Source organism: Ceratotherium simum, chromosome 1, assembly GCF_057802395.1.
Source record: "Ceratotherium simum simum isolate JZ-2026a chromosome 1, ASM5780239v1, whole genome shotgun sequence".
Classification (NCBI taxonomy): Eukaryota; Metazoa; Chordata; class Mammalia; order Perissodactyla; family Rhinocerotidae; genus Ceratotherium; species Ceratotherium simum.
This window is the reverse complement of record NC_141900.1, coordinates 81,201,009-81,227,216: the sequence shown is the minus strand read 5'-3', so window position 1 is coordinate 81,227,216 and position 26,208 is coordinate 81,201,009. Positions and strand designations below refer to the sequence as shown.

General features: G+C 36.8%; 1 protein-coding gene across 3 annotated transcripts in view; it reads right to left on the bottom strand.

Annotated features, from left to right (window-relative positions):
- Window positions 1-26,208, bottom strand: part of LOC101401271 (hyaluronidase Ccc Hy-4-like) — a 70,816-nt gene that overhangs the window by 30,624 nt on the left and 13,984 nt on the right. Inside the window, exons 1-2 of one of the 3 annotated variants that reach the window (XR_015552063.1) lie at window positions 20,871-21,024; window positions 11,986-12,494 (exon numbers count right to left, since the gene is read on the bottom strand). The gene's annotated coding sequence lies outside the window, so the exon portion shown is untranslated. Of the gene's footprint in view, window positions 1-11,985; window positions 12,495-20,870; window positions 21,025-26,208 lie in introns of those variants that run through there. The other 2 variants (XM_087430268.1, XR_015552062.1) reach the window with 2 other exon arrangements.

Below are 26,208 nucleotides of genomic sequence, written 5' to 3'. Positions count from 1 at the left end.
TGGCAACCAAATGGAGCCAAGGTGGAAAATAGCCAACCCTATTGATGAAGAACCAAGCCTTCTCCCATTTTCCTAGGAATATGTCAGCCTCAGGGATATTGTAAGCTTCAATGAGGATAACGCCAGTTCATAACTGGTATTGGACTTATTGACCTTCATAAGTTGTGATTTGGAGATGGCCTTATTTAGAAAATTAAGAACCATGACATCTTTTGCACGTTGACTGTCATGGAATTCATCCCTGTTATACATATAGTAATCCACTTGCTATTCACACAACACATTCCTGAGGTTCTATTATCACCCTCTTTTCTACAAATAAAGAAATTGGACCTTAAAGAAGTCGAGCAACCTGCCCACATTTACACAATTCATAAGCCTTCCTTGATACGAAGAATTGAGTCCTTTCAGACTTGCCAACCTTGTAAACAGCACTGCAACACAGCTTCATCCACATGCCTTGAAAATTAACTCAAGGAGTCTGTCACCACAAGCTATATAAACAAATTATTACCCAGCCTAAATAGGATGTGTAGCAGAATTCACCCTTTTTTAAAAAAAATACTTACTGATATTTAATTATATATAGGACATAAGAGGGTTGTCTGTAAACAGGCATGTCTTAGAATTTAGTTGGAGAGATAGAACATATATCAATAAAAGGACCTTTAACAAAGTTTCAAGAGAGTGTTACAGATAATAAATGCTGTAGGAATATTGACTGGAACACCAGTAGGTGGTGTAATGGAAAGATGATTCGATAATGAGTCAGAAGACATCGCTTCCAATTCTGACACCAACTGTGCCAATTTTAGCTCCTTAACCTTCAAGATTCTTAATTTCTCTGTGCCTCAGATTTGTCATTCAGAAACCGTTCATAGTAACATGCTCCCTTCTTTTCTCACAGGGATTTACGTTACATGCAAAAATGTTTACAAAACTATAATGAACTATGTAAACAAATGAAAGATACTGTTCTCCCTCTTTTCATTAGTGCCATGGCTTCATGATTCGTGATGATGAATTTTGTGTGTCAACTTGACCAGGCTATAGGATCCTGTTGTTTCATCAAATATCAATCTAGATGTTGCCGTGAAGGTATTTTTTAGATGTGATTATCATTTAAATCAGTAGACTTTTAGTCAAGCAGATTACCCTTCACGACATGGGTGAGTTTCATCCAATCAGTTGAAGACCTTAAGAGGAAAAACTGAAGTTCTCCAAAAAAAAGAGGAATTCTGCCTCCAGACTGACTTCAGACTCAAGACTGCAACATCAACTCCTGCCAGAATTTCCAGCCCTCCAAATGTCAGACTTGCCAGCCCCTACAATCATATGAGCCAATTCTTTTAAATAAATCTCTCTCTCTCGCCAATCAATATGGGGTATATATGTATTTATACATACATATATGTGTATATATACACATATATGTACACATGCACATACACACACATTCACACACACCCACATATAGATCCTATTGGTTCTGTTTCTCTGGAGAACGTTGACTAATATAATAGCTGTTCTGAAGAAAGAACTTACTTTGACAAGAAAAATGTGGAAAGCAATCAAAGGAACTTCAGAAAGTACTATTTTACTCTCAACATATTTCTGTTGGTTAATTTTTGAATAATTATGAAGTAGCAAATATAGAGTATGTTTCATAATAATATTTTCCATTATTCCAATGAAATAAGCACACAATATACACAAGTAGGAGATATGATGAAACAAGAATGTTTGCTATCGTTTGGGGTAGCTGATTTACTTGTTGTGGCCTGAGTGTGTGTGTTTGCTCAAGACATTCCTTGCATTTGGAATACCTTTCCTCCCAGTCATTCTTTGTTCAGATGGGATGTAGCCCGTTCTCTAAGACACAGTTCAATGACCTTCTAAGCTGAAATGCCCAATTCCTTTAGCTGAAAGTGGTCACCACCTCTTTTGAACTCTGTTCCTCTTATAGTATTCATCACTTTATGTCCTGAATTATAGTTATTTGTGTTTGTGTTGTTTCCACCTCTAGAAATAACAATCTTCTTGACGGTAGCAGTTACTGATAAATCATAGTTTTCATCAGAGCCTGCTAGAGCTCCTTACCTAAGATGTCTTGAAAAATACGTACTGAATAAATAAATCTTTGTGGGTCATTTTGTTCTCTGGAGTTTAAGCTCTTCTCTCTAATTTGTGCTATAACAAGTCCTATAAGTAATTTCTGTCAGAGTGACTGTAATCTTTTATGTATGGTAGTGGTCTGGTGGTGAATATTATTAGGTAGTGAAGGAATGAAAAGTAGCAGCATGAGGCTTTAGCTATGAACTTGAAACTTGGCTTAAAATGACATTTTGAATGAGGGCATTCTATGAACAGAGGTAGTAATATCACACAGGCTTTGAAGTGTACTCTAGTGACTGTACCGTAACCAAGGTACTTCCTTGTTCTCCCATGAAATGTTCTTGATATTCATCAGTGATATAAACTCATTGCTAAATGTGTAACAAAAGCAAAGTACAAATATCTGTGTACCCAGCAAATATTTCACTTTCAAAGATATTTCTGTGCCCTCAATGAACAGTGTGTACTTTTCATCTAAATTTGGAACACTTTACTAACTTCACATTATGTAAATAGACACAGTGGCACAAAGAGACAGAATGACTTCTCAGAACTGCAATCTATTTTAGATCCTAGAATCTTAAAATTCCAATTTAGCGTGTTTGACAACCAATATTTCTTGTACCTCTGGGGGAAAATTCATTGAAATTTTGTGGTCAGAGAACAGAGATTTGTTTTTGAATTCTATTCAACTAGTTTTAGATTTTAATGCATCTAAAAGTTCCTAAAACCAGAATTACTCTAGAAGACAAGAATAATAATCAACAATATACTCAGTTCATTGATCCAACATTTACTGACTGATAACATATAGTAGCACTATGTTGAGTGCTGAGGGCCCATCCAAGAAGGAAACACGGCTCCTACCCTCAAGAAGACCACTGTCTATTGGGAGGGGTGAACATACCCACCAAACCAACTGGTAAATCTTGATTATTATTTAATGTTATTTTTAGTTTTCCCTGCTGTCAATTCTCCATGGTAAAATAAATGATCTTTCTTATCTTGCATGTGAAAAGACGAGATTTATTCTCTCCGTATATTGCAATTGCCACTCCCCCACTCAATAAGCACAAGCAGAACTCTTCAGAAAGAAAGCTAAACTATTTGAGATTCTGGCCCATTGAGGAAGATTATACTGGATTATCTCAAAAAAGGATTGGATAGAGGTCATTATTTGGAATTGAAGAGTGGGTGACTGGGCCTTAGAGTTGATTTCATGAAGTGGGTAGGGACTTGGGTCTTATTCCCATTCAGAATCCCAGTAGGTAGCAGGACCTCTGATAAGGAATACGTATAGGTTGCTGGTGGCTCAATCTCTACTGCTGTGGCCTTGCGAGCCTTGGAGGCGACCCCTGGGGCTGAGTTGAGCGTGGAGGAAGGGTACTACACAAGCAACAGAGTAGCACACTTTCAAATAGGCCACATATGCTTGAGCTATGGGCATGACAACTAGGCAAGTAGAATGAACTCAAGCTAAGAATCTTGTCCTCCATGATGACATGGGATGATATGTCCTATAAGATGCCCTCTGGGAATCATGAAAAATCTCAAGGAAGGGCTCTCTAATAATTAATATTTAAACATGTTGACAAGGGAGTTCAGAGCAAGATTTATTTTGATTTTTCAAAATAAGTTAATACAACTTTTGTTTCACCCAAGTCTCATGGGGCACATTCATATCCCTTACCGTTAATATATATATGGGGTGATAAGTACTAAAATAAAGAATGTACTACATGCTAGAGATGCTCATAGGAGAAAGAAACCACCACATTTCCTAGATTTTAAAGCTTGTTTGGTCACTTTAGTGTTTCTCTTTTAGAACATGTCTTAAAACAGATACATATCTTTAATGTTCTATTTGTTTTGCTTTGATTTTCCAAAAACGCTGATATCTTAGAAAAAAGAAAATATCATAGTGCCCTGTTGTAAAGACAACATGTATGTAGATGGAAATACATGTAAAAAGCATGGCGAGTGCAAGAAAACCTGAGCATCACTGGCAGGCAAATGATGTGGCTCCTCTTTTAACCAACATACAAAAACTACTGGTTGAGCATTTATTTAAAGGGTGTGGAAAATTATATTAATAAAATTTTACATAGAAACAAATGTCTTTACTGATTGACTTCCACCAGTCAAAACATAGTCAGTGCTCTGAAAAATGTGACCACTTAGTTGGATGCATATTCATAGGTTAAAAATTTAAATAAAAAGATGAATCATGTCCCCGTTAATAAGCATTGTGACCTGCATTTTGGACCTTGGAATTTTGGCTGTTTGTAACTTCTTGTTTGCAAGAAACCTCAGTATAGATAGCTAATTCTAGCAAGGAGAGTTTTGTTTTGTCTTTTTATTTCTACTCAAGGGCTTGCCTCTTTTGGCAGAAGTGGGACCAAAAATTTACATTTTGCCAAGGATGGCAGGTCAAATCCTGCATTATCTGGCAACACATTGTCAATGTAATCCAGGGCTGTGCAGCAATTTTATTGGTTGGCATCCAGCTAGGGCTGTCCATGTGGCCCACACTCTGACTTCTAAGAACTTCTATGTATAGCTCTGAGTTCAAGGAACTTCGAGAAGCAAGGATATGTTTGTAGGAGGGGTGGGAAATGAGGCAGTATAACAAATTATTGTTTTAATGAAATACTTTGGCATATACGATCTCTCTTGATCCCTACACCATTATGATATACTACATCACCTCCATTTTAAAGATGATGAAATTGAGACTCAGGAAATTAACCTACTTTAGACAAGGCTGATCAAATAGTAAATAAGTAGAAAATGGAGCGTAGGTCTTCTGAATCTCAACTCATGTACTGTCTACCACCCCACATAATAGGCACTGTGACTATCTACTCCAAGTGAGAGACTCTTTTTTTGTTCAAAGAAATCAATATATTTAATTTTGCAATAATTGTTTATGCCACAAGTATTAAAGCCAACGAAAGAATGAAAGTAAATTGTCCAACTGGTTTAGGTTAGAAAAACACCCTATCTCCCTTTGTTCCACTCTATCTAAGGGGCCTCTACACAATTAACAGGCTCATAGTGGCTAATGGTGGAGGCTGCAGCTCATTATCTGGCTTCTTTTAAGATGTGACCTGTGACAAAAGGGATAACCACATAATCCGACCCTGTGACTGCCAGGGCCCCTCCCACATCCTGGAAGGCTCCTGGTTTTCAATGGAATTGGTAGCTGTTGTGAAAACTGGCAAATTCAAATCCAAGCAGTTGTGGTTCATAAAGCTTTTTATAGAGTTAAGGTAAGCAAATATATTTGTAGCAAAGTACATGCAGTGAAAGGCCTTTGGGATAAACATTCCTAAATAAAGTTGCTGGAACACTGTGGATTTTTAACCACAACGTAATTCCCTAGTAATCAGTTTTGAATGCTGACAAGCTTGTTTTCTTCCTGGTTTCTTATTTCTGACCTCTTTAATTCCCTTCTTTAGCAACAGTCAGAATATTCCAAAGTAATTCTTTCCAAGGATTCTGTCAGCAGCTGTGAAACCTCTAAACTTCTGTTTTTGTTTGGCTAGTCATTAAGTGAGGTCAGTGTAGGGCTTATGTCACACTTTCTAGTTGAATTAAGCAGCTTCTCAACTGTTGAAAAATGTAAGATTCTAGATTACCAACATCCCAAGAGTTTCTAATACCTACTATGATATTGCTATTATACACAAAAAGTATGTACTAAATTTCTGACTAATATGTTGAACTCATTCATCTGACAACTTATTTTATTTTATTTTGTGTGTGTTTTCTTTTTTTTCCTTGCTATCTTATTTTAATAAATAGATTGAAATTAAAGAACTTGAAAAAAATCAAAGTTGGACATACTTTAAGTTACCAAAATAATTATTTATTATACAGATGGGAAACTAAAGTAAATAATATACAAATCACAGAATTAAACCCCCTTTTACAACTATACTCTGCTGCTATTACATGGACACACACATACACACACACACAGCAGCTGGCTACCTTCTGGAGGAAGTTCTTGCTAAAATAATAAGATTAGCTTATAAACACAGTTTCTGACAATTATTTTATTGAAAGGGAGTGACCAAATGTTATTGTGCATGGTGGTGATTCAGCATATTTTATTTCTATGGTAGAGTTTTAACACGCCTAGGAAGATCCTCTTCAGGATCTTAAAGAGTTGGCTGTCCAATACTGAAGTGTACTCACCCGTGTCATAAAGTCATAGCAGTGAGAATCATAGGTAATTTCTTCAAGATCCTTAAATAGTATTTAGCCTTCATATTTGGTTTCCATTTATCATTTTAAACTTATATTTCTCCCTGTCACCGTAACTTACCCCCAGCAGCATGAAACACGGACTTCTCTGGCATTCCTTCTTTCTACAAACAATTCTCTCTGCTTGAAAAGACTTCTACCCCTTCTGTATCTGTCAGCATTTTAATTTTCTATACTCACATAGCACGTCCTCTGTGAAATTTTTTTCAATGACCCTGGGAAGAATTGAGCAGATACCTTCTCTGTGTCTTAATAACTCCTGGTTTATACCTGTGTTATAGCACCTAACACAATCATGTGTGCTCTACAACTAGATTAACTCCACTACATTTACAAATATTGGAAATGTGATGAGAACTAGAAATACAATTATAAAAAACAACCAATCAACCAAAAATAGGGAAAAAGTCGCTGCGTAGAAAAGGCAAATCAGTCCATATATTTATGTGCAGCTTGAGGATCAGGATCATGTCTCATTCATCTTTGAATTATCAGTATTAGGCCAGGGCTTGACGTATAAAAGGCATACAATGAATGTTTATTGAATCTAATTGGAATTGCAGAGCTGAAACTCAGATTTCCTGATCATGAGTAAAAGAAACACATTTCCATAAGCAGGTATCTGTTCATGTCACTGCTACACTCTAGAAAAAGGCAGAGAGGTTTATTGTATAAAGATTTTATATTTATTTACATAATGATAAAAAATAATTGTAACTGTTAGTCAAAGTCTGGCTTTGGGGCTGGCCCGGTGGCACAGTGGTAAAGTTCTCACACTCCACTTCAGCGGCCTGGAGTTTGACGGTTTGGATTCTGGGCCCGACCTATGCACGGCTGATCAAGCCATGCTGAGGCGGCATCCCACATAGAGCAACTAGAAGGATGTACAACTATGACATACAACTATCTACTGGGGCTTTGGGGAGATAAAAGGAAAAAAGGAGGAAGATTGGCAACAGATGTTAGCTTAGGGACAATCTTCCTCAAAAATAAATAAATAAATAAATAAAAATCCCTATCTTAAAAAAATATCTAGCCTTGAAAAATTCTGAGTATGGTTAAACTAGTTTTAAGTGTGTTTCTGTGGGATGTTAATGTGTATTACAGGAAAAAAGGAGTTCCACGATGAAGTAAATTTAGGAAACATTGAGTTAAACAAAGTTAAACAAGTTCTTTATTATATGACTTCTCAAATGCTAGTATGTGTTGTAAATTTCTGAGGTGGGGAATGGAGTATGATTCATTTCCCAAACTTATTTGACCAAGGAATCTTATTATCAGTGAAGATCTTATGAAGGGTGATCATGTAACTTATTGCCCAAACTGGGACACTTTTGAGAGCAAAAGAGAGAGCTGTTAATAATTATGCCAGGACAACAGGTGTAAACTAGGATTATGCCAGGCAGACCAGGATGTACGGTCACCCTGATCTTACAGGACTAGTTTTCTTTTGGAATACACTTTGAAAAAAACTGAACTAATATGGTCAAAGGATAAAACAATTTCTGTGTTAATACACATCTAATATTAGTATTTGTGTTGATAATAACAGCAAAGGGAAGATCATAAGACTATTAAACATAATGATAGGGGGCCGGCCTGGTGTTGTAGTGGTTACATTCCCATGCTCCGCTTTGGCGGCCTGGGGTTCGCAGGTTCGAATCCCGGGTGCAGACCTATGCACCACTTATCAGGCCATGCTGTGGCAGGTGTCCCACATATAAAGCAGAGGAAGATGGGCATGGATGTTAGCCCAGGGCCAATCTTCCTCAGCAAAAAAGAGGAAGATTGGCAACAGATGTTAGCTCAGGGCTAATCTTCTTCACCTAAATAAATAAATAAATAATGACATTTTTATTTTTCTAGCACAAGGATCCTCATCATTTTTACATCTCTTCCACTGAAATTGTACAATTTGAATGAGGGAGGTGAAGATAGAGTTGTGCTGTTGGGGAAAGATAACACACAATGGAATTTCTCACTTAGTGGTTGGGATGATGATCGAAAAACATTGGCTTCTGGCCGTGAGACCATCCCACCCAAAATACTAGGATTGCATAGACCAACAATCTCTGTCTTTTACATTATGAGTATTGACTATATTGTAAATGACTGCAACTACGCAAAGGCAGCAGTATCTCAGACTTTGGTGCAAGGGGAAAAAAGCTCCTTAAGAGTCACCGTTTATGAAGTAACCCAAGTTCTAGACTAGAACTGTCCATAGAAATATAATGAGAGCCACTATGTCATTTTAAATGCTCTAATAGCCACCTTACAAAATGTTTTAAAGTAACAGGTAGAATTAATTTTCATAATATTTTTAATTAAACATACCCATAGTATTACTTCAGTATATAATCAATATAAGAATATTAAAGAGATATTTAACTCTTTATTATACTAAATCTTTGAAGTTTGATGTGTATTTTGCACTTACTGCCCATCTCAATTCTAACTAGCCACACTTCAAGTGCTCAGTAGCCACATGTGACTAGTGGCTACCACATTGGAGAGTGAGTTCTAGAACCTCTTAGATATTTTGTGTTTGGCTGTCCAGATGATTTCGCATATTCTTAGGTGATGATTCTAACATACTCAAAATAGAATTTTATAATGAACCCCCACATATCAATCACGCAGCTTCAACAGTTAACAGCACAAGTTCATTTCATCTATATGCTTACCACCACCATTATTGCCACTATTATTTTAAAGCAAATTTCAGACATCATATCAGTTCACCTCTCAATTTTACATTATATATCTCTAAAAGATAAGGATTTTCTGTGGAAAATCTCAAGCCTATGCTGAAGAAGATACGTCCTTTGTCCAAAAGACAGACTTAATCTGGGAATCTCAGTTTCAATTCCCTCTCACTGCCACTCTCTTAAGAGATTTCCAGACTATAGCACAGATATCAGCATTTCGTTTAGTTTTGGAAAAAACTTTTTGTTCTCAAGATCCCTCTGTACTCTCAAACTTATTGAGGATCTCATATAGCTTTGGTTTAAGTGAGTTATATCTATTGATGTTTACTATGTTAAAAATCAATATCGAGAAATTTTTAAAAATATTTATTAATTCATTTTAAAATAACAATCAAGTTCAGTTGAAATGTGGAGTTGTAAACCCATAACACATTAACATGAATAACACATTTGTATATTAATAGCTTTATTTTCCAAAGCAAAAATAAACTAGTTGTAACTATGAGCCCTCTAGGACCAGTTCAACTGACCTCATCTTATCAACAAAGTGATTAAAAATTACCTTTCAGAAAATGTGTAAAGTCACATAGCCAGAGTACGCACAGAAGAAGAAATCTTGACCTAAAATGACCGCAGTACCAAGGATCCTCCTCCCCATGGAACAAAAGGACCAGGACACGACCAAAACTTAAAAGTTGGACTCTTATCAGAAGAAAGGGGTCCCTCATTCAGGAAGATCTGGTGTTAAAATTCCTTCCCCATCTCATCATAAATGTTTAGAACCTCATCATAAATGTTTAGAACCTTACCATAAATGCTTGAAGACCACCAATCAAAACATGTCCCGCCAGCATTCTTGCATGCCAGCCTGTTCTCCCTAAGCTCTTAAATTTTGCCCCAAATCCTGAATTGGGAAGATAGATCTGAGGGCACACACCCGCTGTCTTTCAGCAGATTGATCTGGCAGAATAAAGCTGATTTCTTTTCCCGAAGGCTGATGCCGTAATTAATTGGCTTTTTATGTGCATCGGGCAAGAGAACTTCAATTTTGTGCAGTAATGTAGTCAGAAGAGTGGCATTGTTTTACATTTTTGGGAATCTCTTAATGTTGGCTTGACAGAATTCACCTGGATTCTCATATCTGTTTCTGCATTTAATCTGTGGCAACATATTTTTTGGTTGAAGAATATGAAGTATATTTAATTCAGGTTAAGAATCATCAACATAGGCTAAAAATATGGGTGAAAGTTTGAAGAGAAATAGGATATTTAGATAGTCAAAGTATCTCCCTCCTAATTATTTATGAATTATGAATTCATAAAGATTGTAATTTTTCACAATTGCAATTCTAATTTTACAGTGGAGAAACCTAGTGGACATCACCTTTAGCAAGCTGACATCACCAAAATGGGAAACTGACATCATGTTCTCCTAATGTGATGCCTAAGAAGATCAGAGCATCACTTATGTTGTACTCCTGTCAAAAGATTCATAACCTGCATCTAATCACTGAAACTCACATCAAAAGACATGGTATAAAACAATTGGCCCAGACACTTAAAAATATCATGGTCATGAAAGACAAAAGAAAAAAAACGAGGCCAGGGAACTGTTCTAGATTAAAGGATACTAAAAAAGCATGATAATTAAATGCAGTGCATGCTCCTGAATTGGACCCTAGATTGGGGAGAAAATAACACAAAGACAATTGGTGAAATTTAAGTATGTATTGTCTAATAGATAATTGCATCGAATTAGTATTAAATTTCGTAAATATGATCATTGTACTATGATTTTATGAGAATACCCTGTTTTTAGAAAATATTGACTCAAGTATTTTGAGATAATGAAGTATAATATCTGTAGCTGTCTCTCAAATGGTTCATGGAAAAATTAATAATATGGATAGATAGAGGATAGATACAGAGTAATAAAGCAAATGTGACAAAATGTAAACAATTGATGAATCTGATTGCAGGGTATACAAGAGTATCTTGTGCTATTCTAAGTTTTCTGTAGGAAAATGAGTTCAAAATAAGTAGTTAAAAATTTGGAACTTTAGAAATTCAGCTAATATTTCTCCCTATTATACTAAATTATCAAAGTCTTATAGAAAATAAACAAACACCTTAATGAAAAAAAATGCCCTAATGCCTTTCTTAAATTTCCCATTTTAGAAATATAAAACGAGATAGAAAAATGTGCTCACGATGGAATTAAAATAATTCTGTTATTCATTAGCACATTTCCTGAACTGAATACTTTTTATAACAATACAAAGTTCTGTTTATAATCAAAATACACTTATCTAGGACACAAACTAAAAGTGGCTCACAGTTTTATGGAAAAAAACAAACAGGATTTCTTAATCAATTCAAATCAAAAAGTGTGTAGTGAAACCTATCGCATGCTATCATTCCTTTGAGCACTTAGAAAAATGAAAAATAGAACCTATCTTCAAGGACTTTATAATTTTATCAAGCTAAAAATTTTTTGCACGCATGAATTAAAAACTAAAATACGTGGCATATAAATTAGTGCCCAAGGGCCGGCCCCATGGCTTTACGGTTAAGTGCGTGCGTTCTGCTGCTAGCGGCCCAGGTTTGGATCCTGGGCACGCACCAACGCACCGCTTCTCCGGCCACGCTGAGGCCATGTCCCACGTACAGCAACTAGAAGGATGTGCAGCTATGACATACAACTATCTACTGGGGCTTTGGGGGAAAAAATAAATAAATAAAATTATAAATTAGTGCCCAAATATTAAGTATTGGTCAGCCCTGCCCAATGGAAATATAATGCAAGCCACATATGTAATGTTTAATTTTCTAGTGGCCACATTTAAAAAGGAAAGAGAAACATAGGAAGTTAATTTTAGTAATATGTTTTATTTAACCCAATATATCCAAAATATTATTTCCACATATAATCAATATAAAAATTATTAAGATATTTTATATTATTTTTTTATAGTCTCAGAAATCAGTGTGTATTTTACATTTACAGCACATTTTGATTCAGATCAGTGACATTTCAAGCACTGAATAGACACATATGGCCAGTGGTTACAATTTTACACAGAGCAAGTATAGATAATGATGGAAGAATTTCTTCCATAAAAAATAGCACAGTGGCAGTATATGGCTTAGAAACTCCATCCATATGACCCTTTTGTAAATTTAATCCAGGTTTCTCCTGGCCTCATCATCCTGGGGATACAAGGAGTTGTTATTAATAGCAATTACTCAAATTTGGTGAGCTTGTTGTTCTCCTTTGCACTTCACGGGACAAGGGTCTGTTGCAAAATTCACCTTCATTCCAATATTTTTTCAGAGTCTCCAGGGGTGTCTTGCCTGTGTTCATAACCCATCTTCTTACTAACATCAGTTGAGAAGCCACCTGAAGGGACACATCATTACTGTCAAAAGCTGTCTCTCCCAGCGCATCCCAAATCTGCAGTTTAAGGATCAGAAATGGCACAACATTCCAGTAACAACTCATTGCTACCAGCATGGCAATGTGTCCTGCTCCAAAATGTAGAAAATGTCCCTCTCCCAAACCTTGTCTTCTTTCATGAAAATAGTTCCTTCAGCTCCCATGCAAAGCACCTCTCCCCAAGATGCTCTGATTTAATAGGAGATCAGGAAAGAGACATGTTGCCTTCCAGAGCATTTGTTTCAGCTCCCAGGCTCCCATGCACAAAACTTCAGACTTCTAGCTCAAACAAAAGTCCTCATGACAATCAACCTATGAAAATCAGGCTCTTCTTAGGCCTGTCCTACCAGTTTTCAAAAGATGTCCACTCATGCCTAAGTGCCAGCAGGGGACTCAGTGTAGTTAGAATCTGAGATCCCTGTCATATAAGGATTTACAAGCAAGTTAAAGTAATTCAAACGCAAAGACATATAGAAATATACCTTACCCTATGTAGTAGATATTTCCCTGAAACTTTTATATAAATTTAAAATTTGTAAATTAATTCCTATTTTAAATGGATTATAGAATAGTAAGTGTTGGGTGATCCCTGGGAGAGCCTCTTCTGATCCAATTCCTCTAATTTTCTGGATGAATTAGGTAGCCTGACCAGTGTGAGCCTGCAAACTTGAGATAAACATGGTCTCCTCTATTTTTCCATATAGCTGCAGGTCTTTCAACTTTTAGTTAAGTGGGCTTTCCATTATACCAATTGCCTAGGGAAGTTTGCTATTTTAAAGATTCCTATGGAGAATGATGAAAAAAAGGTAAGGGCTCTTTTTGTGTGTCATTTAATGGGGAGAAAAAAGAAAAAGAAATCCAGAGATTGGAATTGAGAAGCCTAAATCGAAGTCCCTGTCACAAATTGACTGCACTCAGCATTTTATACATGGCACAAAGCAAAGTGACTCTATTCCTTTGTGTATTTTTTGTCTTGTTCCAGATGTGGTTGAGGACTAATAACAAAATCATTGGTTGTTTTCTATTTATAGTCCCAGTATGGAGTATAAAACATAGACTATCATGGAATTTTAAAAAGATTTATAAGTATTTTCTTTAAGTATTTGAAATATTCAATGAGTTGTTCTCTTGTTCAATTATTCATTCAACAAGTGCTTATTTAGCACCTACAATGTAACAAGCACTAAGCTAGTTTCCAGGATATGGAGGGGAAAAGACATTTCCCTCATCTCTTATAAAGACAAGAAGAGGCATAAACACAAGAAGATAAGGATAAAGGACAAAAGGACAAGAAGAGAAGCAGTTTCAATACTGTCTGTGATAAAGGTGCACATAGAAGAGATCCTAACCCAGAGAAAGCTATCTGGAAGTAGTGATACCTAAGGCGAGACATTAAGTATGAGTTAGAATTAACTAGGAAAAGGGTGGTGAAGGAGGTGGGGAGATAAAGAATGTCAAGGTGAAGAGTTATAAGGAAAGCTCATCAGAAGACCCAGAGATGAGAAAGCAGATGTTTAAGTTATTGAAGCGTTTCAGCGAGGAAGCGCCAAGAGATGAGGCAGGTGAGATATACATGAGCCATATCAGGAAAAGCCTTGAAGAGTGTTAATGATCTGGACTTCATTGCAAGAGGAATGGAAGATGTTGAAGAGGTTTTCAGTAACTTGTGACAAGATCTGATTTGCATTTCAGGAAGATCCTATGACTGCAGAGCTGAATATGAATCAGAGGAAGAAAGATTCAGTAATTAGCAGCTGCAGTTACCCAATGACAAAAGATAGACATCTGATCTAGGATGATGGTAATGGAGACTGGTAGGAGCAGCAAGGGACAGATTTAGCAGGAAAAAGAGGTGGAATCGACAGGATTTGCTCACTAATTGAAGGTCAAGGCAGGGGAGCATACCTTGCTGAGTGAACAAAGCATAGAGGCAAGAATCCAGCTTGTAAGGCAACGTCTCACTTACCATGATTTTCTGCTGCCTAACCAACTGCCATGCATGACATAGTGTGAAACAAATGTTTGATGGATGGATTAATATGGATTGATTGATTAACTGACTAAATGAATTCATTAATTAAAAAGCAGAGAACTTGAGGGGAGAGGGTAAAACAAAGAACGAACATTGCTCAAGAAGAAGAAAGATCAATTTGAACAATTAAAAATTCCCATCTACATTGAGATTTCTGTGAGCTCTGAATAATAAGCTTGAGGGATTTAAGTAAAGCAAACAGTAAAGATTTGACTCAAAAAATGAGTTGGTTGATGTAAAGAAAACACACACACACACACAAAGGTAAAACTGAGTTGTTTAGGGGCTGGCCCAGTAGTTAAGTTCATGTGCTTCGCTTCAGTGGCCTGGGGTTCAAGGGTTTGGATCTCAGGCACAGACCTATATACCACTCATCAAGCCATGCTGTGGCAGTGTCCCACACACAAAATAGAGGAAGACTGGCACAGATGTTAGCTCTGGGACAATCTTCCTCAAGCAAAAAGAGGAAGATTGGGAACAGATGTTAGCTCAGGGCCAATCTTCCTCACCCCCACCCCCCAAAAATGAGTTGTTTAAAGTTAATACCATGTGAGAAATGCGTGCTTAGTAAAAACCTTCTATGTGATGAAATTTATCCCAAGAGCCTATAAATACACTATAGGTATCCTTTTTTGAACTAGTATAAAAATGAACTAGTAAAAATTAATATAAAATTTAAAAACCAACAATGCAATCTCCAGTAGTGATCAATTTATACTTATCTTAATTTTTCATAAAAAAGGGAAAAGAATTAAAAGAATAACAAAGTAAACATTATTTCTAAATATAATTATTAAATAACTGGAAGAGTAAAGATCTAATTTTTTTAAATGTAAAACTACACTGAAATCTGATAAGCCACAGTTTGTATAATTCTTTCTCATACATGTGCACAAACAGAAACTCATACAAGAAGAGCACATGGACAATTAGTTGTATTAACAGCAAAAGCTTCTTTTTGAGTTAGACTGTAAAATCTAAAGAAGCAAAGAATAAGTCTGAGCAAGAATCAGGAAAAAGACTAAAGACTGCCAGTAGCTTCCGTAGGCAAGAATAGACTTAAACCATCATAAGAACATTCTACCGAAGGAATACAGGTTCCAGTAACACAGAAAAAAGAAAACCAAATCAAGACAACCAATGAATCTTAGGAGACATCATGGTGTGTCATCAATAATTGGTACTAGCGGGCACGGCCCCGTGGCTTAGCAGTTAAGTGCGCACATTCCGCTACTAGCAGTCCGGGTTTGGATCCCGGACACGCACCGACGCACTGCTTCTCCGGCCATGCTGAGGCGGCGTCCCACATACAGCAACTAAAGGATGTGCAACTATGACATACAACTATCTACTTGGGCTTTGGGGAGAAAAAGGGGAAAAAAAGGAGGAGGATTGGCAATAGATGTTAGCTCAGGGCCGGTCTTCCTCAGCCAAAAAAAGAGGAGGATTGGCATGGATGTTAGCTCAAGACTGATCTTCCTCACACAAAATAATAATAAATAATTGGTACTATCAATTCGTTTTCATGGATGTGGTACAGCCTGCCATCAAATCCAGTTTCTTAACTGTAACATCAGCTGTCAGCTTCCATTGTGCATCAGTTGGCAGATAGCCCCCTGGGCCCTCTGATCTGCCCACTCCATGGCATTTCCTTCTGACTTGAGGCAGAAAGTGCTCAAGCAGCTTTCATCAGACAATGCTTGGTTGTAAGGCAATTTTCTATAATTCTGTTCCAAAGTACCTCACTTACCACTGGTTTCATTTATTATTCCACACATCACAGTTTCTACGCCATGTAATTCAAATAATCGGACCTCTGGGTTGTCCCGAATTCTTAGTTTCACTCCCAGGTTTTTTGCTTAGTTGCTCATTCCCACTGCTTAGATGAGGGGCCATATATATTTTTTAAACTTCAGCCTTTGGATTTGAAATTTTGTACCAGAAACATCATTTTAATGGTTGGAATTCCTATTATTTGTACACCAGCCTCTCAGATGACTACTGCATCTTGATGTCAGAGTATCACATGTCTGATTATGCTCTTTCCACCTACTAAGATGCCCTGTTTTTAAACCTTGGTCCCCACTGTTGCCTGAAATATGACTGGATGTTGCTGTTATCCATGGATTCTATCCACTAACCATTCTGCTTCCAGTCTTAGAGACTTTTCTCCAAGTCCAAGTAATTGAAATCATATACAAACTACCCATAACAAAAAAGCCAAAATATTATAACAACCAAAAGGTTCTAAATCGCAACCAATATACTAGCAGGGAGGTGAAACACTATAGCATAGCTCTGCTACTCGAATATACGTATATGGAGGAAAAATACAGGATTACGAACATATGTGAATGATGAACTGAAGAGAATAATAATAACTTGGGTGGACTGAAATCAAATACATTTTCAAATATAAGTAATGGCTATAGAATTATGTGTGAAAGAAGCAACTGACAGATTCCCCTGACATTCAGTAAGGTTGGTTTCTCTCCTTTTTAGAGCAAAGTAACTATGAATCCATGAGGTAAAGATACAGAAGTACAAGCAATAAATTCAACAAATTTCATCAGTGGCCATTCAACAAAGAATAGTCTTTACGTAGATATAATAAGGAAAGAAATGTTGGTCATGGAGTGGTCATAATACTAGCAACTGGGCACTTTACCGCCAATCACAAACATGGATCAATAATGAGGAGGCTCATCTTGCTCTATAAAGGTCAATTTATATTTGTACGTTTATATCTACATGTACATATATTGCAGTAGTTCTCAACTGGAGCGATTGTTCCTCCCAGGGGGGACATCTGGCGAGGTCTAGAAACATTTTTGGCTGTCACAACAAAGGATGCTACTGGCATCTAGAGGGTAGAGGCCAGAGATGTTGCTAAACATCCTACAATGCACAGGACAGCCCTCCAAAATAAAAAATTATCCAGTCCAAAATATCAATAGTGCTGAGTTACAGCAACACTGATATACAGTTATTGAAATCTACATTCAAGCAGTTCTCACTTCGAATGGTACCATGTTAACTGAGATTTGATCTCAATGAAGACTGAGGAAACAGTTCCGACATGCACAAGATTCCATTAACCGGATACCATGCAAAGCGAGGACTGTCCTTATTTAGTTGTCGGTTGAAGATGATATATCCAAGAAATAGCAAGAAAGAAAAAGCATTTTCAGAAACAGACTTTCTCTTCAGCCTACTCTTCCTAAGGCAGAATATTAAATTCATGATGTCTGCAACTGGACTTTTTATCTTTTTTCGAAAATCTCTCCCTTCCTCATTCTCTTTTTCTATTAACGGAACTGCTATCTTTTTCTCTTCCTTCTCCTTAAGCCTTTATGTTCAATACATTGCCAAATCCTGTTGATTCTCTTCCTACTATATTTACCACATCCATTTCCTCCTTCATATTCTCCAAGCCACATTCCTAATCTGTATCTTCCTTTTACCTTTTACAGACTACAACAATAGCTTTGTAATGAGACACAAAATCTCCACCATATAATCCATTTTAAGCATATTTTGTAAATAAAACTTAACTATTTTTCTTAAAGCACAAATCTGATCATGTAAATTCCTTGCTCAAACACCTGGAATATTTATCCATTGTCTACTGAATAATCAGATCCCAATGCACTTTAGTTTCATTGCTCAACTCTCCTCTACATGACTAATGCCCCTCCTGAGAAGAATTACTACTTCATTATGTGATCACGCCCTTCTCTTTCCAATCTGCATGTCTTTGCTCACACTATTCACTCAACCTGACTCATCCTGCTCCCTAGCTTTCCAGAACTGTCCAGCTTTAATGTTATCTTTTCTACCAAGTCTTCCTGGTGTCATACAGGGAACTTCCATAATAGGTTTTTAAAAAATATCTCATTTATGATAATAATTCCCAAGTGGCAGTCCACAAACATACTATTGGTGACAAACTTTTCTCCTGTCCACAGTGAAATGAGATAAATAAAAACAATGTAGCAAATTTTTATAAAGGTAAATTTATTTAAACAGTTGTCCTTTATTCTGATATTATGTATATCCCATCTTTTAGTTTAAAATACCCTGTCTCTTTAATGACTATGTTAAAAAAAAATCCTTACTTCGTAAAAATAAAAGTTGGTAACCTTATGTTTGTCATCTAGATTTTGAAGGGAAATTTCCTTGGTCTATGAAATCCAAAAATCTCCATATCACATTTTACCTTATATTAGTAAATGGTCAATTTTTTTTTCTTCAAATCTCTTTCCCTCATGGATTTGAGGCAGCTATTGTTACTCCATGAGATTCTTTGCAAAAGGACTATATAAACTATAAAGTAGACAGATATTTGCATGTCATAATCTCTTGCACTATATGGTGAACTGTGGAGGACACTGTCACAAGTCACCCAGATCTTCCTTCCTGGAGGACTTGTTCCTCAGCACCTGGAAGGGCTGTTGGCAGATGGCTTTCAGCTGCCAGCCCCTACAGGGGTTTCTCCAGCTATAGAGAACCATCTCATCCAAGGTCATGCCCCTTTTTTGGCTGCTTACATCAATGACTAATTGATGTCATCTTGGGAATACTCTGAAGGGCCATTTTAGCTCCAGAGGTTTTCCTGGGATGAGCTAAAACTGTTTTTGGGCCTGCATTACAATTCAACTTCTCCTTCTGCCTACTCCTGCTTCCTTCCGTCTTTTCAAAAGGACACTTCTAAACCTAAACACTAAAATCCATCTCAGAGTTGTGTTTTTAAGGAACCCAATTTACTTCATTAACTCTTTGAAATCCAAAACTGTTAATTTTTGTATCCTCCCAAGAGCCTTACACTATATCTTGAACATAACAGATACTTGAACCAATAAGAGAGGTTAATTGAGGTAGACCCTCTTGATTGAACCCATAATTCTCCTTAGGAAAAAAAAAGACTAAACAGAAATAGGTAATAAACTCATCATTTGTGTTTCTTTCACTGTGACTATATTATAGAAATTCTACTTCAGTACTGGTAGATTCCTATGTTGGATTTATAAGCTGACGTGAGAAATAAAATTTAAAATGTCAAAATTATATGACATCTACTTAGAAAGATGCATGTGTCTCTAAAAACAGACACAACTTCAGCATCAAAAAGGAAATTATCAGGAAGATGGGGAGGCTCATATACACCTTACATACATAGGACAGAAACAACAGCATCCTGGGATTACAGCAAAAGGAACTAAAGGATAATTTCCTCAGCTAGCCACCATCTGAACAAATCAGCTCCTGCTTTGGTTCCAGAATAACTCCTCTTCACACTCAAATTTCAGGAAGGAATTGTTTGACTGGCCCAGCTTGGGTCACACACCACCTGTTCAAAGATGGCAGGACACCTGGCTTGTCCATCCTACCAAGACTATACACAACAGGAAAAGATGTAGCTCCTCAAATGATAACCGAAGTGCTATTCCTAAAATAAGGGTAGTAAAGATGCATAGTACACACTGGTGAATCTGCCTGATGATATCTGTTAGATGACATGAGCAAAAAACATCCTGAGAAACCAAAAGTCGCAGGATGAATCAAGGAAGTATTGTAGCAGCCATTGCCCAATAAACGTAGCCAAAATGCTCTATAGTTTCACATATGCAGGTGCGCTAAAAAAGTGGAAATATCTAAATAAGATAGGTCTTTACCTTGAACCAACCAAAAAATAGAAAATGTAGATACTTAAATTATATCAATCAAATCTATGAAAATAAAGTGAGAACAGATTGCTTGAATTATTGAGATCATTGCTTAAAAAATTTTTTTTCTTTTTGACAATGGAAATTTGGTCATAAATATGCTATTTTTATTACAGTCAAGTAATATTTACATCATGATTCGGTGATGGATGAAGTAGCTAATACGAGATTATGTATTTTCTTATTCCTCTAAAGTTAACCTTACTTGTACATGCTTTGTTCTTTTTTAAAATTGAATCTATTTACATACTTTTGTGGTAAAGTTGCCAGATAAAATACATAATGTCCAGTTAAATTTAAATTTCAGATAAATAACAACTAATTCTTTAGCATATGTAGTCCCAAATATTGCATGGGACATACTTGTACTAAAAATTACTCACTGTTTGTCTGAAATTCAAATTTAACTGGGTGTCCTACTTTTTTTCCCCTCTAAATCTGGCAGCCCTACTTTGCAGTGTACACCTGATGTTTTTTCCTATCTGGCACTCATTTTCCCTACCACTGGTGTCTTAGTGCAGGCTACTATAACAAAGTACCATAGACTGAGTGACTTATACGCAACAGAAATTTATTTCTTACAGTTCTGGAGACTGAAGTCTGAGATCAGGATGCCAGCATGGTGGGGCTAGAGTGAAGGCCCTCTTCTGGGTAGCAGACTGTGGACCTCTCATTTTATTCTCACATGGCAGAAAGAGGGCGAGAGAACTCTCTGGGGTCCCTTTTATAAGGGCACTAGTCCCATTCATGAAGGTTCCACCCTCATGACCTAATTACCTCCCAAAGGCCCCACCCCCTAATACCATCACCTTAGGGGTTAGGATTTCAACATATGAATGGTGGGGGGCCGGGGGGGGAGCGACAGGGGACAGGGGACACACATTCAGTCCATTACAACTGGTAACCACACTCTTCTTTTACTTTAGAATCTATCTACCCCACTATTAGTATATGTGGTGTGGGTGGAACTGACCCATCTCCCCCAGGTGCATGATCCAAACTTTTACCAATCAGAACACTGCAAACTCCATGCCACAGTGATTAGTTAAGGAATGGGCACAGGATGCTGATGCTAATCAGGGCAATGAGAGCCAGACCTAAGACTTTTGTTCTAGTTGTGGGAAAAGAGAATTTTGTTTGTTTTTCCTGAAATTATTGCTACATTGGTAGGTGATAAGTCCTGGAGCTGCAGGGAGCCAGCACATGGAGAGAGCCTGCCCAAGAATCATGGCTATAGTATAAAGCTGAGAGGTGGAGAATGAAGGGCTGAAACCTACTGACATCAATGAGCCCTAGCAGCTAAGCCTGAAGAGGTCTATCTTGGACTTTTCGGTTATGAGAAGCAACAGACCCAATTCATTTTTTTTTTTTTTTACATAAGCTATTTGCACTTAGATTTCTGCCACCTGCAGTCGAGTCCCTTTTAGCAAAGACATTTTGAGGCAACAAAAGGCATATACAATAAAGTTATTAATAGAAAATCAGAACCAAGTATAGGAGAGCAAAATAAGCCAACCCTAAAAGTTAACACAGTTCAATGTTTTCCGACATATGATATGTGTACCACTGATGGTATGTGAGATGATTTTAAGGATTATGAAAATAATTTTTTATTTTAATAGTTTAATATTTATTTTAATGTGAATTTAAAATATAGCTAGCTCATCAAACCCAAGTATTCTTTTAAAACACATTTGTTAAAGTAAAAAAAATGATTTGATTAAAATTAGAATGTAAATTCTTTTGGAAGTATGAGGATATAACAAACATCTTGAAGGTATCATGCAAATGTCTGAGATTTTGAAAGCATTGACATAGTTGTTATAATTGAGCATCAAATTTTGCTCTGAGTATCCTAGCAGCTGAGGTGGAGCAGGCAGGGTCGGCGGAGGGTGGGGTAGAGAAATACATTATTTTATAACCATCATCAGAAAACAGAAATTATGCCAGTGCTTCTAGAGAGCCTATTCTCTGCAACTAAATTCCAAAAGAAATTTCTCATTTAGCACTTATATAGAGAGACTACTGCTTATATTACTTGAGAAAAATCTGAACAACAGTTTTACAATCAATATAAAAGAGAATCCATAATATTTTTTTCTTACAACAATCTTCTATTCAAGTCAAGAGTTTTTAAATTTTATTTATTTTTTTCCCCCAAAGCCCCAGTAGATAGTTGTATGTCATAGCTGCACATCCTTCTAGTTGCTGTACGTGGGACGCGGCCTCAGCATGGCAGGAGAAGCAGTGTGTCGGTGCGCGCCTGGGATCCGAACCCAGGCCACCAGCAGCGGAGTGCACGCACTTAACCGCCAAGCCACGGGGCCGGCCAAGTCAAGAGTTTTTAAAGTATAGCTTAGTGCATTTGATTCTATAAGAGGCTTAAGTTAATGTAGTACAACCATGCAGCCTTCCAGGGATCTAATTTAGTACAAAAATAAAAGTTAGGTTACCTAGGGGTTTCAATGGAGAGCATTCCCATTGAAAACTTCTCTAATCCCACATCTCTTACTGGGTTTTGAGAGTAGCTGAATAGCAAAAAATTATAGTTTATGCTGTCTGAGGTGGTTTTGAAGTATGGGTGTTCTATATTTCTAATTAAGGACAGACTCATGCTTTGAAAATCAAGAGAACAAAAGGAAACTATTATTGATGACAAAAAGAAAAGGCTTTTTGTAATTCATAGAGTTCTGTAGCAACTACAATTAGGAACCTTCTCAAAATAGGTAAGCTATTAACATAATGTCCCTCAGAACAGAATATAAGTTATTAGAAATCCAAATTTAGTAGGCCTTTTCAATTAGGAACTTTAGGAATTGAAGTTGGAGAGTGAGAAACTTAAGAATCTATTTGTCGAAGGAAGAATAAGTAATAAACTGGAACAAAAGCAACAGGCAAATGGGAGAAACATCAGGAGTTGGCCTTGGAAAGCATATCTTTGGAAGGAAATTAAAATAGCTTAAGAAGGGTAAAACAATGAAAAATGAAACCTGACCTAACAGGAGAGAGTGACAGCACATATCCAGAGAATAAAGCTCCCCGGGACAATGTTTTGCTATACTTTGGAAGTATAGGAAGAGTACATTGGAAGGAAGCAGGAAGAGTATATTGTTTGCTATTTTTAGGTATGAAATAGTTTCAGTCATAGCCTTGTCTTAAATAAATATGAAGACTAAGATAAAGACCTGCACTGTTTTGGTAGGGAATTAGTTGAAGAAACGCTGACTACAGAAAGATGGACTGCACAAGCAGTTGTTCCTTTAAGCCTTAGTTTCTGAGAATTTAAACATTTAAAAGTTATTTTTTATTTTACTTGCATGAATATTTCTCAAATTTATTTTTGATTAGTTTTGAAAAGACAAACTATTTCATTAGCAGATATTACTTCTGAGAAATTATGAAGACTAAGAAGAGAATTAAGGCCAAAATATTAGAGATCATAGGTCCCTTCCTTACTACATTTCCCATAGAATGAGCAGATACCCAATACCCCTGACTTGCAAAAATCCCTAAGAATTGTATACTGTCAATTTCTCTCTTTACCTCTACTGACATGGTCCCTCTTCCCTACCCCTGCCCCAAATTGCTTAGAAAATAATATTGTTCTATATAGGTAACATCACCTCTTGGTGATCATTTTTCTTCACCCTCAGAGTAACAATTCGTTTTCTTTATCTCTCATTTGTACCTTTGTTAATTCAAAAGAAACAAAATGCAAGGACATCCAGAAAAATATTATTAATTTTTCCTTGAGAAATTGACAAGTTTTTTGATTAATATATATTTTGAAGGATGAATAAAAATGTTCAAAATGTTTAGCTTCTAAGTCTTTAATGTTGCATTTTTGCAGTAGAAATATATTCAGACAGACAATTTAAATATAATATATCATTCCTGGGCAATCCAGTACTACTATTGAATGGATTTCTATCATTAACAGTCATTACTGCTTTCAAAAGAAAATTTTGGTTATGAGATTGTTATGTATCAGGAGTGTCAATGAAAAGGAAGTAAGATTGGAGAAGAAGCTGGTACCTGGCAAAAGATCTTCCAATGAAGATAGGAGAATTTTGAAGGAATTTACCTGGCCACAGAGGGTGGCTTTGGCATTTATATCCACATGGGTGAATACAGAGTCTCAAGTATGATTCAAATATTTAGCATTGGGAGATCCAAGATTATTTAAAAGAAAAGGAGATAGAGAACTACAAAAAATCTGCAGTAGTTTCTTTAGAACTCTCAACAGTCCTCCTTTTGTTTCTCCTTCTCTTTCTTTCCTCCCTCCTATTTTGTTTCTTCAATTGTTAGTCAACAAATTATTTATTGAGAATCTGTGCTAGCCAGTGGGGGATTATGTACATGAAAAATAAACATATATGTGGACATATACATGTAAAAATACATGTTACTTTTCAGAGTCAAGTGAACAACCAAATAAGTACAAATAAGGTTAATTCATTTTAAGCTGTAATAGAATTGCATGCAAGTTGCAATGTGGGCACAGAGGAAAAAGGGTCAATTCACCTGGGAAATTCAGAAAAGGCTTCAGAAATGGTAAATACTTGACCTGATTGTCAAAGGAAAGCTGGCCACACAGACAAACCTAGGGAAACAGGAGAGAGGACATTCCAAGCAGAAGGAGTAAGGTGTAAGAAATGTGGCCTATTTAGGCAACTACAAGTACTGATGGAGCATCAAGTGTGAGGGGTTGGGGGCAGGGGAAGGAGGTCCCAGAGAATGAGGCTGAATAGATTGGAAGGGATAGATATTGAAGGGCCTTGTATATCACAGTGAGGAACTTAAATCTTATCCTGTAAGCAATGAGGAACCTCTGAAGAATTTTCAGTAGGGAGGGTAACATGATCAGCTTCTCACTTGCTTCCTGGCAGGAATGTACAGGTGGAATTGGGGGCAGGCAGTGAGACTACAAACAGGGAGAAGACTAGTAAGGCCATCAACCATGGCCTGACTTGGGGCATGGGCAGAAGAGAAGAAAAAGAGGTGATGGATAGAGAGCTAATAGTAGGCAAAATTGACAGGATATGGTGACTGAAGATTAGAGGGCATGGACAGGGTGAAGGGCAGAACAGGATGGTTTTGAGGTTTCTGATTGGAAAAGAGTACATGGCAGCGTTATTCTCTAAGATAGGGAACACATGAAGAGGAAAGATTTAGAACAAACATCATGACTTTGAAGAGGAAAGATTTAGAACAAACATCATGACTTTGAAGAGCTCAATTGGAGCTATAGATCTAGGCCTCAGGATAGTGTGGAGAGATATTTGGGAATCACAAAGATGACAGTAAAAGCCATAAACATTAATAGTGTCACTGTTAAGGGCATAGGCTCTTTGTCAAAAGAGCCAGGTTTGAGTCTGGTTCTCTCACTGACCTTGTGCAAGTTGCTTAAATGTGAAAAGTGGTGTTAATAATACCTCATAAACAAAGAAAGAATTAAACTAAATGAGAACGTATCTAAAGCACTCAACACGATGTCTGCCATGTAGTAAGTGCTCAGGAAACACTAGCTTATATTATTGCTGACAAATAAGATTAATAAATTAGAATTAATCTATTCACTAAATCTTGTTAAGACTCCTACTATATTCAAGGCCAAAGAAAAGAGGCAAAATGATAGAACTCCAGGTGGATCAATACTTAAGATGCAGAGCCCACAGAGAAAATAGAGTGAGTGATCATATAAGTGATCACCAGGAGACACAGACAACATCTTGACTTATGGTAGAAAGCTGCAGAGAAGAGAAAATGTCAAATTCACCAACATGTCACTTAACTAATAATGTTTTCGGGGATTTAGTAGTTACTAAGTCATTAATGGACTTAGTCACTGAAATGTTGGGGGTGGAATCAAGCTTACATTTCTTGATGAGTGAAAGAGAAAGGAAAAAATGGGGCAATG